Here is a 15,814-nt window from a genome sequence, read left to right on the forward strand (position 1 = left end):
GCAGAAGAGTGCAAATGAGAGATCAAGTCAACAGGTCGCTTGATACAAATACAGATTTCACTATAAATGTGGGCCTGGGGATTTTTGCTGAAGCCATCATTGTCCAACTAACTGCTGCTTCTCATCCAAGTGTCAGTGTGAGTGTGTCAGTAAGGACATACATCAAGGGTCTCTAATCACACAACATTTTTTAAGCTTGGTGTAAGTGAAAACCTTTTCAGGTTGTAGCTGCAAGTTGTGAACATCATTATGTTGCCACACAAGTTTCTTTTGTCTTTTCTTTTTTAGTTTTATAATCATCCAGTTAGTATGAGTTGTCGCTTTTGTCATCTTCATCTACCTACTGTAATATTAGGTGGTGCAAGTTCAATGAGACGTGAACTGAAAATTGAATTCACTCCATTGACACAACTACCACAACCTGTCACGCTGTGCACATTACACACTGTTTTTAAAAAAATCCATAAAGTATCATTGTGTAGAAAAAAAAAACAAACTTTAACAGTTTGGCACAGTGCACATGCATGTACATGTGTTTGACATCATCAGGATGGTACCAGCTCTGGGTGGGCCAGGAAAAACCCTGGCGCCCATCCCTTGTTAGGGAGGTTTCCATCCAAACGTCAACCGAATTTGGAAAACAAATCTGTTGGGTCTCAAACTACTGCATAAAAAGAGGTAGCAACAAAGATCATGTGCCTAGTGAAACCTCAAGCATTCAAAAAACAGCAGAAAATATGATGGAAATATGTTGGTTGGAAATATTGGTGCTTGATAATTTGTGAATCCCTTAGAACTTTTTCGTTTTCTGCATAAATATGACCTAATATATGAAATATAACACACACTCTAAATTGTCTGTGTTGGTCCTGAGACAGACTGGCGACCAGTCCAGGATGTAGCCTGCCTCTCGCCCAATGACAGCTGGGACAGGCTCCAGCCCCCGGTGACCCTGATTAGGATAAGCAGTTAAAAGATAATGGAAGGATGGATCCCAACCAATCCACTTCCTACTTGTTTAACTCAAATAAAAGTCACCGTGGGCCCCCGAACCCATCTTATCCACCTAACAATTTGATGAGCCACCAATTGTTATGCCTGGTACAGTATGTCGAAGGTATAAAAAACACAGTAACAATTTAGGTTGACAAGTAATTTATTATTACAAAACTAATACGAAAGGCACGTATCAAGTAAGCAGTCAGTAGTGAAGTGAGAGTGGGATCGTGTGGGATTAACACTCTTACCAACATTTCCACGAACTTGGATTTTACACTTCCAGGATTATGTTTACTGAACACATGAAATTGTTGTTTCTGCATTTGGAAATGGAAGAAACTGAAGTCTCTAACAGGTATGTCACTACAAATCTGTCCCTAGGATACAAGTCAAAGTCATTAATATGATACATTCCTATTGCCTTTGTGTAGGTAGATGGAACAGCAAAACACATAAAAGAAAAATATATTCAATCTGTGCGGGAGTAAATTAAAAAGCAGAAGAGAAATACTACAGGGAAAGACAAAACAGCAGTGTCGTATCATCAGCGCTGCAGAATAAACGGTCCTCTCTGTTAGTGCTGTATTCACCCGATATAAATATGGCCGTACAGTAAAATGATTCTTAGCAAAGCTCAGGATTTATAGCAAATTGAATCAGTCAACAAAAGGAGAGGATTGCGAACACGAAGCTAGGGCATTAGATCTTTCGCAGTTAACTCGAGAGCTATGTGCACCCACCCATTTTAACACTCACTCGTTCCACAGCTACTACACACAAATAACACTGAGTCTAGTAGACATTAGGCTGCTTAACAGCAATCTGCTGGGTGTTTACAGCATTTGTACATGCAACTCATTTTGGACCTTTAATCATTTTTTAAAAACAGTTTAATCCAAATTTATAACCTTTTACAAGCCACATTCTAACATTTATTTGGGGAGATTTACAGTAATTAAAACACCGAACAAGACCATTGTCTTGTTGTTGTGCTGGGAGAATCGTTCAATTCAATTATGAAGACGTGCTGCTGCTGGGGTTTGGCAGCATTTTACTGTGTAATGCAATATCAAGCCTATTCCTCCAATTTCAGTTTAGGTTTCATGATTTGCATCACTAAAGCTACAAACACTTACACCACAATGATTCTGTTGAGATTTCTTACCCAACTCTTTTAAAATTAAACAAAAATGTTTTTTGTGGTAAATGTAAACGGTGGATCAACATATGCAACATAATTTGTGAATGAATGCGTTGATAGATTTAGTAACAGAAAGCAAGGAGGTGGTTGGGGAGAAGTGCGTATAAAGCTCAGGACTCTCAAACCAGACTCCATAGTCCAATTTGTGGTTGAGTTTGGGAAACACGCGTTTTGAGGTTAAACGGCGTCTTCATCCAATTTTCAACTTGCCCTGTAAGGCTTTAGTTTAGGGTGTAAATGTACATTAATGCTTTTAAACTTTAGTCTGATTTCCCTATGCTACAACCCCAATTCCAAAAAAGTTGGGAGGTTTGTGAAAACATACATGAAAACAGGATGCAAGGATTTGCAAATCTCATCAGCCCATATTTTATTCACAATAGCACATAAACAACACATCAGATGCTGAACCTGAGGCATTTTACCATTTCATGGAAAATAGTAACTCATTTTGAATTTGATGGCAGCAACACATCTCAAAAAAGTTGGAAAAGGGGCAACAAAAGGCTGGAAAAGTAACTGCTGCAAATCAAAAACAAATGGACGAGCATTTGACAACTTATTACGTTAATTGACAGAAGGTCAGTGACATGACTGGGTATAATATTCAGAGGGGCAGTGTCTCTCGAATGCAAAATGGGCAGAGGTTCACCAATCTGTGACAAATTGTCTAAAGATTGTGGAACAATTTCAGAAAAATGTTCCTCAATATAGAATTTTGAAGTCTTTTAAGATCCCACCATCTACAGTATATAATATAATTAAAAGATTCAGAGAATCAGCAGGAATCTTTGTGTGCAAGGCACAAGGCCAAAAGTCAAAACTGGAGTAGTGTGATCTTTGGGCCCTCAGGCAGCACAGCATTAAAAACAGCCAGGATTCTCTGCTTGACTTCCAGAAATCACTGTCTGTGAACACAGTTCACTGTCCAATCCACATTTTTTAGTTAAAGAAGAAGCCATGTGTGAACATGAAATCTCTGGGCCAAATCTCATTGGAATGGCCTGAGGCATCTCTGATGGTATGGGGGGGGGGGGGGGGGGGGGGGGGGGCAAGCATCCTACACATTTAGTAAGCCGCCATCAATGCTGAAAAGTACATAGAGGTTATAGAGCAACATTCAGACTATGTCTCTTACGGGAGCAAGACAATGCTAAAGCACATAGTGCATCCATCAGGGAATTAGGGTTGTAAATACAAAAATAGAAAACATAGTCTAAATTTAGGGTTTCTATTATTGATGCCATCTGGAGGCTTTTTTACAGCTGGAATTAGAGATATTCTGACATAGGGAAATGTAATGGCACAAACTAGAACCAAAATCAGTGAAGATGTCCTTTTTTGTCCAGATTTTGTTTAAAAGTAAAAAAACACGTGTGAGTTGATTTAGTTGATTTTGTCTTTTAAGCCAGACCCCAATCCGAACCTGACCCTAACCACGCTGTGAGTGCCAAACACTAGTGCTGCCCAATATACTGATGATAAAGGATATGCAATGTCAAGTAAGACAAATTTCCTCCAACGCATCACGCAATGTTTTTGCTGCTTGATACAAAAGCAAATCTCCCACAGTTCACATTTTCCATGACTAACCTAGAAGAGAAGTGTATCCGTGTATCTTGACTTCAGGAGTAGCAGCAAAGACTGTAAACAGCAGGGACCACAGAGTAAAGTGAGAGGACAGATGTGGCATCTTCAAATTAAAGATTACAATGGCAGTGGTTTGTTATGGAGCCTGATTCAGTTTGTCATGCGGTTGTTTAATTATCTTGGAGGTAACTGTACAGCTCCTAACATATATTCGTATTTCACATTCGAGTGCTGCTTGATGAAGATTTGTAAAACAGGTACGTTTCACATTTCAGAATGAATAAAATGAAGACAGAACTCAACATAAAACCTGAGGTGCATTTCTGTGCAGATAGACTAACTTCGAAAATCCTCCTAATCCTTCTACAATTAATTATTCTTTACAAATAGATCTAATCTAATCATCCATTATCAAAATATTTCCCCCAACATAGTGAAGCTCTACTAAACAACCATTCACTAGAATTTCCACCAATTTACCACTAAAACCTAATCATTATAAGAGAAAACATAATCCAGTTGCAAATACGTTCAACAAAAAAATGTAAATAAATATGTTCCTCATTACAAGTATAGAAACTTTTAGGATACAGAGTTGCCCTGATCACATACTTGTATTCAAATGTACCAAAAATGTTATAAATCATTTCAGTGGTTAATTCATAACCATTTAATCGGGATAACATTAACATAAATGAGCTGGTGCAAAGCGTTTCACAGATTGCCCGGACTTGATTGGCCTCAGACAGGTTCACTCGCTGCTCACTTTCCACCATCTCTCCCTCTCTTTCCTTCTCAGCAGTAGTGGGAGGAGAGAAGATGAGTAATTTTTCTCCTCATTAACTTCCTGATTGGTTTCGGACTCCAATTTTTGCCCATCTGCAGTTTGTCACCAATTCCAAACTGGCAGGCCAATCGTTAATACTAATGTTTGTGTAGCTAAGTGCACCCTGCATTTTTTTCTTTTTTTTTTTTTTACCCCTCAGTGGTCTACTTGTACAGCAATAACAACATGATGTGGGTGGAGGAGAGCAGCTGTGAATTAGCTCGTTCATGGTTAATTCTCTGCCTGTTCATCAGCAGGAAATCTATGATGTAATTAAAGGCTGAAAGCAACTGGACGTGTTAGTTTCACTGGGGATGTTAAATCACGACACACTGCTGTACACATGTTCTCTGCTGCAACTGACTGTCCACTGTTCTCCTGTTAATACAGATTAATGTCTGAAACAGCAGAAAGCCTTGTTCTCAATTAGCAAACACCAATTAAACTATGTTATCGACAGTTATGATAATTGTATATGTCTAAATATGAGCCCCTGAATACTTTACTACGGGTGAAACATTAAGTCAATAATTTGATTAGTCAAACTGTTTTGAAAACTGATTGATCATCAGTCATTTCCCAAGGGAAAAATAGTGAAACGACGCCAAATATTGTCTCATTTTTGCTTTTACATTGAGAATTTAGACCCTGTCTTTGTCACCTGTCATCGTAAACTAAATATCTGGGGGAACTCAAACCTTTGCTTGTTTGAACATTGAATGAAAAATGTGACCTCAGCGCAAAGAATCGACGACTTTTTGATCCGATCTGATTCTGATCAAGTGTCAAAGGGCATAAATTCTGTGTGAGCTTAGATTTTAACTTCTGTTTATTTAACCTTTGATCAAGTGTCAGCCATTTATTTGCAAGTTTACTGTCTTCAAAGTGTCTCTGGGCAAGACACTGAACCCCCAACAGCCCATTCCCGTCCCCAGCTGTGCAGCGCCCAAGTCCAAGCTAGGTAGAAATTGGGGAGGGTTGTGTCAGGAAGGGCATCTGGCGTAAAAACTGCCAAATCAACATGCGGACAATGATCCACCGTGGTGAAACTGAAATCAGGGAATAAGCCGAAAGGCCAAGAAAAAATGTAAAAATCAAAAATAAAAAAACCCTGTCTTTTAGCTCTGTTTTTGGTCTGAACCAAGTCCAGAGGGATACATCTGTCTCCTCAGATACAAAATGCTCCATTGCATGTAAGGCTACCGTATTACTAGCAGTTCTTCCAATGACACATTAAAATCATATACTTTCACAGAATCAATTTTGGGAGCAAATCCATCGAAAATTACAAACAGCATGAAAAGTCCTGGACTTTCTGGAGACAAATAACCAATTGAAATTTGCTCAACATACAGGAGCAGTGGCCAATCTGGTGACCTTATGTTGATCAATTTATTTCTGGTGAGTCGTTAAGATATTGTCATTCTATTTTTAAATTCCCATCATAACTTTAGAGAACATTATTCATGTGAACCCACGCTAAGTAGCCAAATTAAAAAGACTCCAATTATTCACATTTGGTCAAAGATTGTTTTTTTTTTAATCTTAGAGACAACCCTAACACACTGCAAGAGTTGCTAACAGTGTACGTTTAACATGTGAGTTGTAATAACCAAAATCCCTGCACATCATAAAAAGAGAGGGAATTTTTGACTGTGGACAATAATTGTAACAAAACAGACTTTACCTGCTGGTGATGGTGAAAGAGAGTTTATACTCCTGAATGAACTTTTGCCCTTTTCCCAGTCACTCAGCACTCTATATAAGATTTCCAAACTATTAAACAGTCATTGTGTGGAATAACAAAAGGAAGCTTTCTTAACCTCCCACTTGTTCTGTTAAGTGAGGGAGAGAGGGAGTGAATAAAGGTGCAATCATTTCTGCTGCTGCCAAAAAGGGGAACAAAAGCCCAGATGCGAGAGGCGATGGTAATTCAGTCTGATCCACCAGGGATAAGCTCTCTCTGTGGGTTTCATACTTTACACTCATCCACCGTACACAAGGGTCATGGGGGTAGATTACACTAAAGTAAACACACACAAAAAGAAGTGTGTGCAGGCGCGCGCATACACCGCACACACCTTGGTCCGCTTCACCTTTTTTCTCTATCTTTATTAGGGTTATTTCTCAGGCCAGCTGACCTGAGTCACCTATTCAGTGTCTCTGCACACTGGCTTCTCTCTTGTTTTATCCAACCAGTCTGTTTCTCAAGGAGTACGTGTCCTCTTAGGTAGATGCACTTGGGCCGTTCACTGCATCTTCTTTCCTGATTGATGCAGTTGCAGTACGTCTCTGGACACTACAGTTTAAAAAAAGCTATATAACATAGAGAATCTTTCTCAAGATAAGTGAAGACTGTCGAGTTACTAAAGAAAGCGGGTTTTTTTTTTGAGTTCTGATTTATGCTGAAAACAGTAGGTTACTCTCCCTATTGAGGAAGAGCCAAATAACAATATTGCTCATTATACAGGTTTACTGGACATGAACTTATTTAAAGATGTTTTAACACCTGGGATGCATGATCAATTTAAGAGCATGCCACGGATTTGTCAGGAAGTCAGTGCTGAAACTTTAATATGCAAAATAGATTTTGACCATTCATGCTCAAATATGCTTTAAAACAAATTGTTGTTTGTTGTGTTTTGTGATCCTTCTACAAACATTTGATTTAATAATACCAACAAAAGATAATAGAAATGCAATAGATTCTATGTGTTTCCTAACTTTTTTTTGGTAGTGTATGTTGAGTACAGTGTACAGAGTTCATCATATCACTAAACTAATCTGTTAATCCCTGTTTATTTAAAAGATTCATAAAATGATGTGTAGAGAAAAAACTATCCATAAATATTTATTTGACATCTCATATTTAACATCTGTATCTGATGAATTTTCGGCCTTTATGCTTAATATTTTTACTTTAAAATGGATAATTGATTATTTAAAAGGTCAATTATCGACTGATAACCTTACACTAATTTTATGGACATTTATCCTGAAAGGGACATTGCTAAGACCATGTTCATGCCATGATCTATAAGATATTTTACAAAAAACTAAAATGTCAACCACCTAAATAGCCATAACTCATTATCTGAGAACCTGGAATCCCTGTAACAAATTTATGAGAATTCCAATAGCGGTTTAGATATTTTAGTTTTAGTCCAAGTGGTTGTTAGCAATTTTAGACCAATAAAATCACAATGGAATTTTAAGAAAGTGCAAGTTTTTTTTTTTTTTTTTAACTAAAAGATGTTAATCTCTTATCTCTTCAGGCCATTTAAAGTTCTTTTTGCTTTAGGCCATAGTAACAATTTTTGAATGCAAAAGCTACAGGACTGTTAAAACAAACAAGTTCACGAATGTGTCAGTGCTCTCCAGGGACAGAAACACTTAGTGAAGGCTATTATCAAGGGAACAAAAATTCAATCTTAAGAATGAAGAGTTGCCTGTCACATGACAAGGTTGGCCTAGGAATAAATGACTCCCATTAAAATGATACGAGCTGTGTCCAAAAAAAAATTATTAAATAAATAAAATCGTCCCTGGCCAGTTTGAGATGGTCCCATGTGTGTCCAACTGAGGACGACCCTTGTAGGGATGGACGGTTTCCTCTTGGTAAATTGTATGGGTGTCTGGCTCCTCATCATAAGGCCAGCAGCAGGACTTAATGGCCCAGAAAACTCAGTCAAAGAGCAGACAGGCAGGCAGGCTTTAAATACCGAGCACTCAACACAGGAGGCTCATGACACTCAGCTGTTGTTCACAACACAGACCTTCACCCTCACTTTCAGATAATCACTGATTTTACTTTTGACTTGGATGACTTAAAATCCAGCTCGTGTATTATGCAACCAATATCTGAAAATAATAGTGAAAAACTACCATAATAAACAAATTATAGACATTTGGATTTGATTAGTTTAGATCTGATTCTTCATGAGTCACAGCAGAAAAACACTGTTCGGTTAACTTTCATGGAAGAGCTAAATCTGTAAAGACTTTTAGAGCCAGCTGAACATCTTTCACAACACAACAGTCAAATAAACTAGGATGGTTAACTCCCATAATAAATAAATAAACACGTACTTTGATTTCTGATAAAAGCTTTGCACAAGTTGAATGTGTGTTAAATGTTATGTTGACGACATTTTTTTCTCTTTCAAACTAATTACCTTTGCAACAAACTATATAAAAATAAAGTTATAAAAAAATAATGAAAATCATCAGTGCAAAATTTGGCATCCTCTTCGATAAACCCTTTAGGTTTAACATGCAAAAATATGCAAATGGTTAGAACTTCTGGGGCAGAGCAATGTTGCTCCGGAGCTACGTAAGGATCCAAAACAAGGAGCAGGGGACACAACAAAGTCCTTAGAGGGAACAGGATTAAAAGTCATCTCTCCAGTCAAGAGTAGTTTGTACAAGTCTGGGTTGTTTGGGAGAAGAGCATGCAGGAAACCATTGCTAACGTTCAGATATAAACCTAGTTGGATTATCCAAATGAATTTTGGAAGAAGACCAAAGGTTATTTGGTCATAACTGGCACATGTATGTGTGGTGAGAAAAAAAAAAACTGTGCCTATGTAAGTCAAAGATGATGGAGGCTGCCTTATGTTTTTAGGGTGTGTGTATATAGATTTTAGAGCACAAGCTCCCACAATGAGTCAAAAAGTAAAAAAATAAAAAGGCAGGTGATCCCTGGTCCAAAGCACAAAGCAAAACCAACTCAGATAAGGATTGAAAGGAATAAGATAAATGTTTTACTATGGCTCTTCCAGTCTCCATACCTAAATATCATTGAAAGAACCCTCGACAGATCTGAAGATGGTTGTAGACAGCCAAGTCATCTGTGAGACTTGAAACAGTTATGCCATAAAGAATGGGCTAAAATTACACCCGAAAATATATAAACACAGCTCAGATGACACCCAAAGAGGTTGGATGAGGCTATATAAGCCAATTTTTTATTATTTTACTATAATGTTCTTTTTATACACTTTCTACTGATGATGAAGCTGCATTTGTACTGGCGGAATGTGCATTAAATATTATGGTAGTAAAAATTATATATTTAAAATAGTAAAAAAAAAGTTAGGGGAAGCCAATTTTTTTCAATACACTCGATTCGTAAACCTTTTTAACCTCAGTTAAAGCTTCTGAAATATTGCTGCTGAACGCAGGAAAAAGAAAATACCACAACTGCCTGACCACCTCTCTTACAGCCTGGAAGTGGAGCCTGAGCTTCTACTAATTTCAAGCCACATCAAGCACCTGAATCCAAACACTAGATGAAGAGTCAAGTAATCGGTTTTGCATTATCATGAATATGGACTACTCATTTTACTGGGTACTGTTGAATCTTTCACATAAATCTAATTCTCCTCTCACCAACGAAGAACTGTTGAGACAATTGTTTAAAGGGATGCAGTCTTTTGTGCAGCCATTACCGAAGCTCAGAAAACACTTATATGCTCATTACTGGCCTGCTATTGAGCTGAGGAGAGTGGAAGGCCAACTCAGGTTGACAGAAGGCATCAATGTTGGGGTCAAAGGCTAATTAAGCAGAGGGACCTTTGCTCCTGCATTGTTAACCAATCTGTCCCCAGTGAAGATGACTGCCGGAGAGGCGTGACACAGCTCTTGTCCCTATGCTAAATCTCCATTTCGGCTACTGTGCCCCATCAACTCACAAAATGGCCTGTCAGTCTATCACTAGGCTTTTTGACACCATCTTTCATAAAGTTATGGATATGCAATGATGAGCTGAGGTGGCTGATCAATATTTGCTGGACTTTTCTATCATGACATTAAAAGATTCATTGTGAGTCGACAGAGTAAGAAAAATGCCAAAGTAAAGGACACAGGAAGAGTGAAATATATTGCTATGGAACAGAGGAGGCCTCTCACGGGTGCTAAAGCTGCCAACTGTGTTTATCCAAGTCGTTCAGCTGTTTCAAAGAGCTGCCAAGGTAACATCATTTGTCAATCCACGCTCAAAACAATGCAAGTGCCTATAACAGGATGATTAGGTAGGAGGGCACATACCTAACCAAGCTTGTTTTATACAAAGAGGAAAACACCTACTTTATGCATGTGTACAAATATGAATCTGAGGTGGCCAGCGTGTTAATTTCTATGCACATTAATTATGATATACAGCAAATGTAGCGATTGTGCTGATTCTCAGCTTAACCGTTTCCTACGGTTAGGATTTTAACTATATTACTTTGGATGGGGAAAATGTTGATTATTTCACTCTAAAATGGTGAAATTATTTTTGATTTTTAATAGTTTTTCATGTGTGGGGTTTTAGTTGGACCCAAACCCAGGAGGCATCTGCAGGTAGTTTTACAGAGTTTATTGCATAATTAATAATACAACTTAAAGGTCTCACGTACACTACCAAGGACCACAAAACAGGCAAAACTATCAGGGAACAGGAACTACAGCCATGTCAACAAGCCACCATTACGTCTGGACTGGAGCTGCAGGTGCAGAACTGTCACTAGGTAAGTGTGGGGGGGGGAGAACTAAGAACCCCAAAAACTAACTGCCCATGGCAGAATGGTTCTGTCTGTCACTTATGGGATTTCAGGAGGCAGTTGCAGTTTACACAGTTACACCACCATGAAAACAATCTCATCTTTAAGTTTAGTCAAATTCAAAATCTTAAAGGGTTCTAGTCCCCAGACATGATGCAGAGAATTGACCGTTTATTGAGCAGTGCCTGGCTTTACGCTCTGAGGATTAAAAACTAACACAGGTATGTATGGTGGAGTGAAACTGAATTTTCCCACTGTCACATGTAAATAAAATAACAAAAATTTCTATTCAAACGTGATTTTATCCCATGAATATAAAAACTGGGTTCCAGTAATGATGATAATGGCAACCTTATTTACAGTTTCAAGTACTTTTACTTTACTGGAGTATTTGTTACTTTTATGCCACTACAATTCAGGGGGAAATATTTTGCATTTTTAATCCACTGTATTTATTTTACAGATAAAGACTAAGTTAGCAGTTACTTTTTGCAGATGCAGATAAAAATGTTACTAACAAAAGCAAATGCAGTATTATGGCTTTACCAGCTACCATTTTGTCCTGGAGACGATGTCTATAATAAGAGGGATCTTGCTTTGCCTTCTTACTAGTGTAATTGTATGTTTTATTTTTACACTGTGTATTTATTACAACCACTTGCTAATTTACTTAAATAAATATTGAGTTTACAGCTTTCTATCTATGAACAATTGAAGACACATTTCAGAAGTACGTCAAGTTAAAATAACTGACTGACTTAAGCAAGACGTCACTGCACATTACAGAAACAAATCAGCTTTTACAGACTATAACTACAGTACAGGAAAAAAAATGTTTAGCACAGGTAATTTGCACGACTTTTGATGACTACATACTGCTGCACAAAAAATACATAAATTAAACAGAAGTCCTTCCCTTTCAAGTCCCTTTGAAGCTGGACAGTGTGTGTGAGGGTTAGAGAGGAATAGAGGACATAAACTACACAGCCCTGGCCATTTAATGTCTCCACAGCCCCGGGCTTGTGTTAATGGTGGTGGTGTTGTACAACACATTACAACGGTGCTTGTGCTCTGAGCAGACAATTACGCTGGTATTTAGCCCATCCACATCTATAGAGGCTATCAGGGCATTAAGCAACACAGCAGGGTGGGGAACACAATCTGACAGGCCAACAGAGGACTTTCCACTGTAACTAAGAGCCAGGGAGAGACAACAAGGCCCTCGGGGGTGTGTCTGGCCCCAGCGGGGTCATGTTCTCTGTCGTGGTTGGCTCTTACTTACAAATTCAATCAACGTGCTACTTCCTAAATCACAAGGAAATCGGAATATTTTCTAAGGTTTATTCTCCTAGTACCGAAGTTAAGAAGATAGGGACAATCTTTTAAAAGTGCAATAACGAGTGGGTAGTATTCACTCTTTCCAAAAAAAGGTCATAATATGGTCTAAAACTTAAATTTCTTAGATTTATTGCACAATTGTTTGCCAACGTTAACCTTCTGTCAGCAAGTTCCAACATTTTCACCTGCATTTATTTGTGCAAATTTAACATATTCAAAATGGCGTATGAAAAATCTTACTGGACGTGTGTAAAAGTTAAAGTCTACCCTGGTTGAAACAGGTAAATGTGAAGTGTGGGAAAATGATGTTGAAGCAAATATCAAATAAACCTATAAAACCTCATTTTTGCACAGTTAAAAATTGGGATATTTGTGGTACTACAGCTTAATCGCGAACATGATGAAAGCAAGGTGGATACAAATTTGATCATCTAAAAGAAAAACGTTCGCATTCTACACCGGACGTCAGTATCCTAGCTCCCGCTTTTCTCACATGAACCAATGAGTGATCAGTGCTCAGCGTGTCATGTGACCAAGGAAACGAACTCTGGCTGCTACATGACATGAAACACCACTTCCTTTTGAAAAGGTCACCTTTTGGGTTAAAAGTACCGATTTGTTTCGGGCTTAATAAATCCAAAAGACTGAGAAGCCCTTTTGACACCTTCACAGTAAGTGGGACCACGAGTGTGTGTGCTAAAGTATGTGCAGCATTATATGTGTGTGTGAAGGGACATAAATGTGTGTGGGAGAGTGCGTGGGTGTGAAGTAATTTAATCTGAAAGCAGGTAAAGCCCATTTTACACACGAAACAAAGAAACTTACTGATGCCGATCTCTGCTTCATTTTTTTTCTTGTTTTTTTTTATTATCCTGAGGAGGCAGAGAACCTGAAACGACAGACTTTATACGCAGTAACTCACTTTGTTGTACAGTACAGTATGGATTGAAGCAAGAAAAATCAATAGAATATCATCTAGAAAGATAGTAATGGATTTCTAACTTAATAGGCTCACACAAGTCTATCGATTAGCAGGATTAACATCTGCAATACCTCAACAATCTGATTTGCATTTAAATTACTGTACGCTCTGTGCTGACACCTATATAACAAAACAGACAAATGTATAGCCAGCACAACGCTCGATTGTGAGGTTTGACTGGAGTATAAATCTTGTTTTTTTTTTAAAAAAGTAAAAAGTACATGAAGGGAAAGTTGCTGCAGTGGCAGCTTGCAAACTTTGAGCAGTTGTGAATATTGAAAAAGTCTAGACAAGGACGAAAAAGAAAGAACATAAACATTGACAGACTCGGCTTGAAGCTGTCTGCTGTAAGACTGAAACAGCCATAACTCTTTTGGGGCAGCTCATCTGAGCCTCCCTGGTTAGATCCTAGCGAGAAAGCAGGGTGGGTGTATGTGAAGAAACCGTGTGTGTGTGTGTGTGTGCTTGAGAGAGTGTATGGAAGGTGGGGTGGTGGGGTGCAGTGTGAGGTGAGATGTTGGGAGGGCAGCGAGGTGGGGTGGGAGTTTGATGGACTGTGCTGTCACCTCCCACTATGCGATTTACGGCGGCGGGGCTGCTGACGAGCGCGGGGCAGTAAACAGGCCGGTCGGGGGCGTATTTCACAGAGAGCTGGCTTTTATGAAGAACACCGGGATGGCTCTCCCCACAGCTCCGCCCGGCCCGCCGTGACAGATTGAGAAAGACGCATGACAAGCTTCATCATTGTTTGTAAATCTTAACTGTTCCCGCTCACTAACTCCAGAAGGCAATTTTGCGGAGACAGCAGGGCCTGCAGAGGGGGGAGGGCAAAGAGGGGGAGACGCAGAAGACGAGGTAGATGTGAGGAAGGGAAAGGACAGCGTGGCACTCCTGAAGGTTATCTGGATCTCTGTATTTGGCCAACGAATTAGACGTAACCTGGGAGGGAGATAAATCTGACGGGGTGCTGTTTGGCAGCCAGGTGGAAGGGGAGGGCAGGTGGGCTTAGAGTGCGCAGTTATTTTATCCTCATGGATGGATCCAGAGGTAAATAACGTCTTCTCTCAAAGTGAAACAATTTATATGTAGCAGAATTTGATTTACTAAGGGAAATGTGAAATCAAATGAACAAACACAGCAGCATACGTTCGCTGAAATTTTTGGGTGACACTGGAAACTGAGCTACCAACGGCGAATTAATTTGTCCATTGTCATGTGGATTTATTTGTTAGTTAATTACACTTAAAAGACACACATCACAATAATGTAGTAAGAATGACCTGGATAAACTGATTATTGTAGGGGTACTGGACAAAACTAGTAGAATAATTTCAAGAACTTTTGAACCGTTTTTTTTTGTTTCTTAAATTTTTGTTTGCAGCCCCATTTTAAAGTACAACAGAGAGGCAAAACAAGTAAATGCTTGAGAACTGCATAAAATGACTGTTAAATGTTTTGTGTAATTAATTTAGCTCTAATTTAAAATAAATCTTTCTGTAAAAAAAAAAAAAAAAAAAATATATCCAAAATAAAAAGCAAATTTTTTTTTTTATCAAAAGAACAACACAGTGGAATAACTTATACTTAAGCTGATAATATCACTTTCAATTGAAATAATATCAAGGCCACAGTGATCAAACCTGATCAAACCTCCCTCCACTCTAATCACATTATAAAACATCAAGAAGAGCTAAGACAACCCCTTGGTTTTTTGTCTCTCTCTTTCTCTCTCCTATCTATCTATATAAATCTATATCCATCTACAAATATATACACATAGATAGATATCTATATGAATATCTATCTATATTTATATATAGATATCTATCTATAGTTATATCAATCTCTATATATAGATATATATCTATATGAGAGAGAGAGAGAGAAATACACAAACACATATTAATTTTTTTATTACTTCTTTTTAAGAGGTCACAAGATTTAAAAAAAAAAAAAAAAAAAAAAGAAACCAAAGGTTTGTTCCTCTGGTCCAGGAGTTTGTCACCAGTGAATGTTGGGACCACCTGCTGGGAGTGTTATTATCTTGTAATGGAGCATGGCAATTCACAGCAGAAGGCTGACATGGGACCCTCACAGGAAGCGGACAGGTGAAAGTCATAAACAAATACAGATACAAGGGGAAATGCGGGGGTTTTAGGTTTGCCATGCTGGTGGTGTCAGTGCTCTATTTTACGAAAAAGAAGGATGTTGATGTTGTGCTAATGTCACCTAAATACCTATTATAGCCCCATTATACATCACAGGTTTGTGATGTATAATGCCATATATTTTAATTCCTTAAAGACCTCTTTGTTCCAGTAGTAGCCATAAGA

General features: G+C 38.4%; 1 protein-coding gene across 1 annotated transcript in view; it reads right to left on the reverse strand.

Moving 5' to 3' along the window:
• The window catches only part of dmrt1 (doublesex and mab-3 related transcription factor 1), a 28,276-nt gene that overhangs the window by 902 nt on the left and 11,560 nt on the right, over positions 1-15,814 (reverse strand). The window lies entirely within an intron of this gene.

Source organism: Channa argus, chromosome 11, assembly GCF_033026475.1.
Source record: "Channa argus isolate prfri chromosome 11, Channa argus male v1.0, whole genome shotgun sequence".
NCBI classification, from domain to species: domain Eukaryota; kingdom Metazoa; phylum Chordata; class Actinopteri; order Anabantiformes; family Channidae; genus Channa; species Channa argus.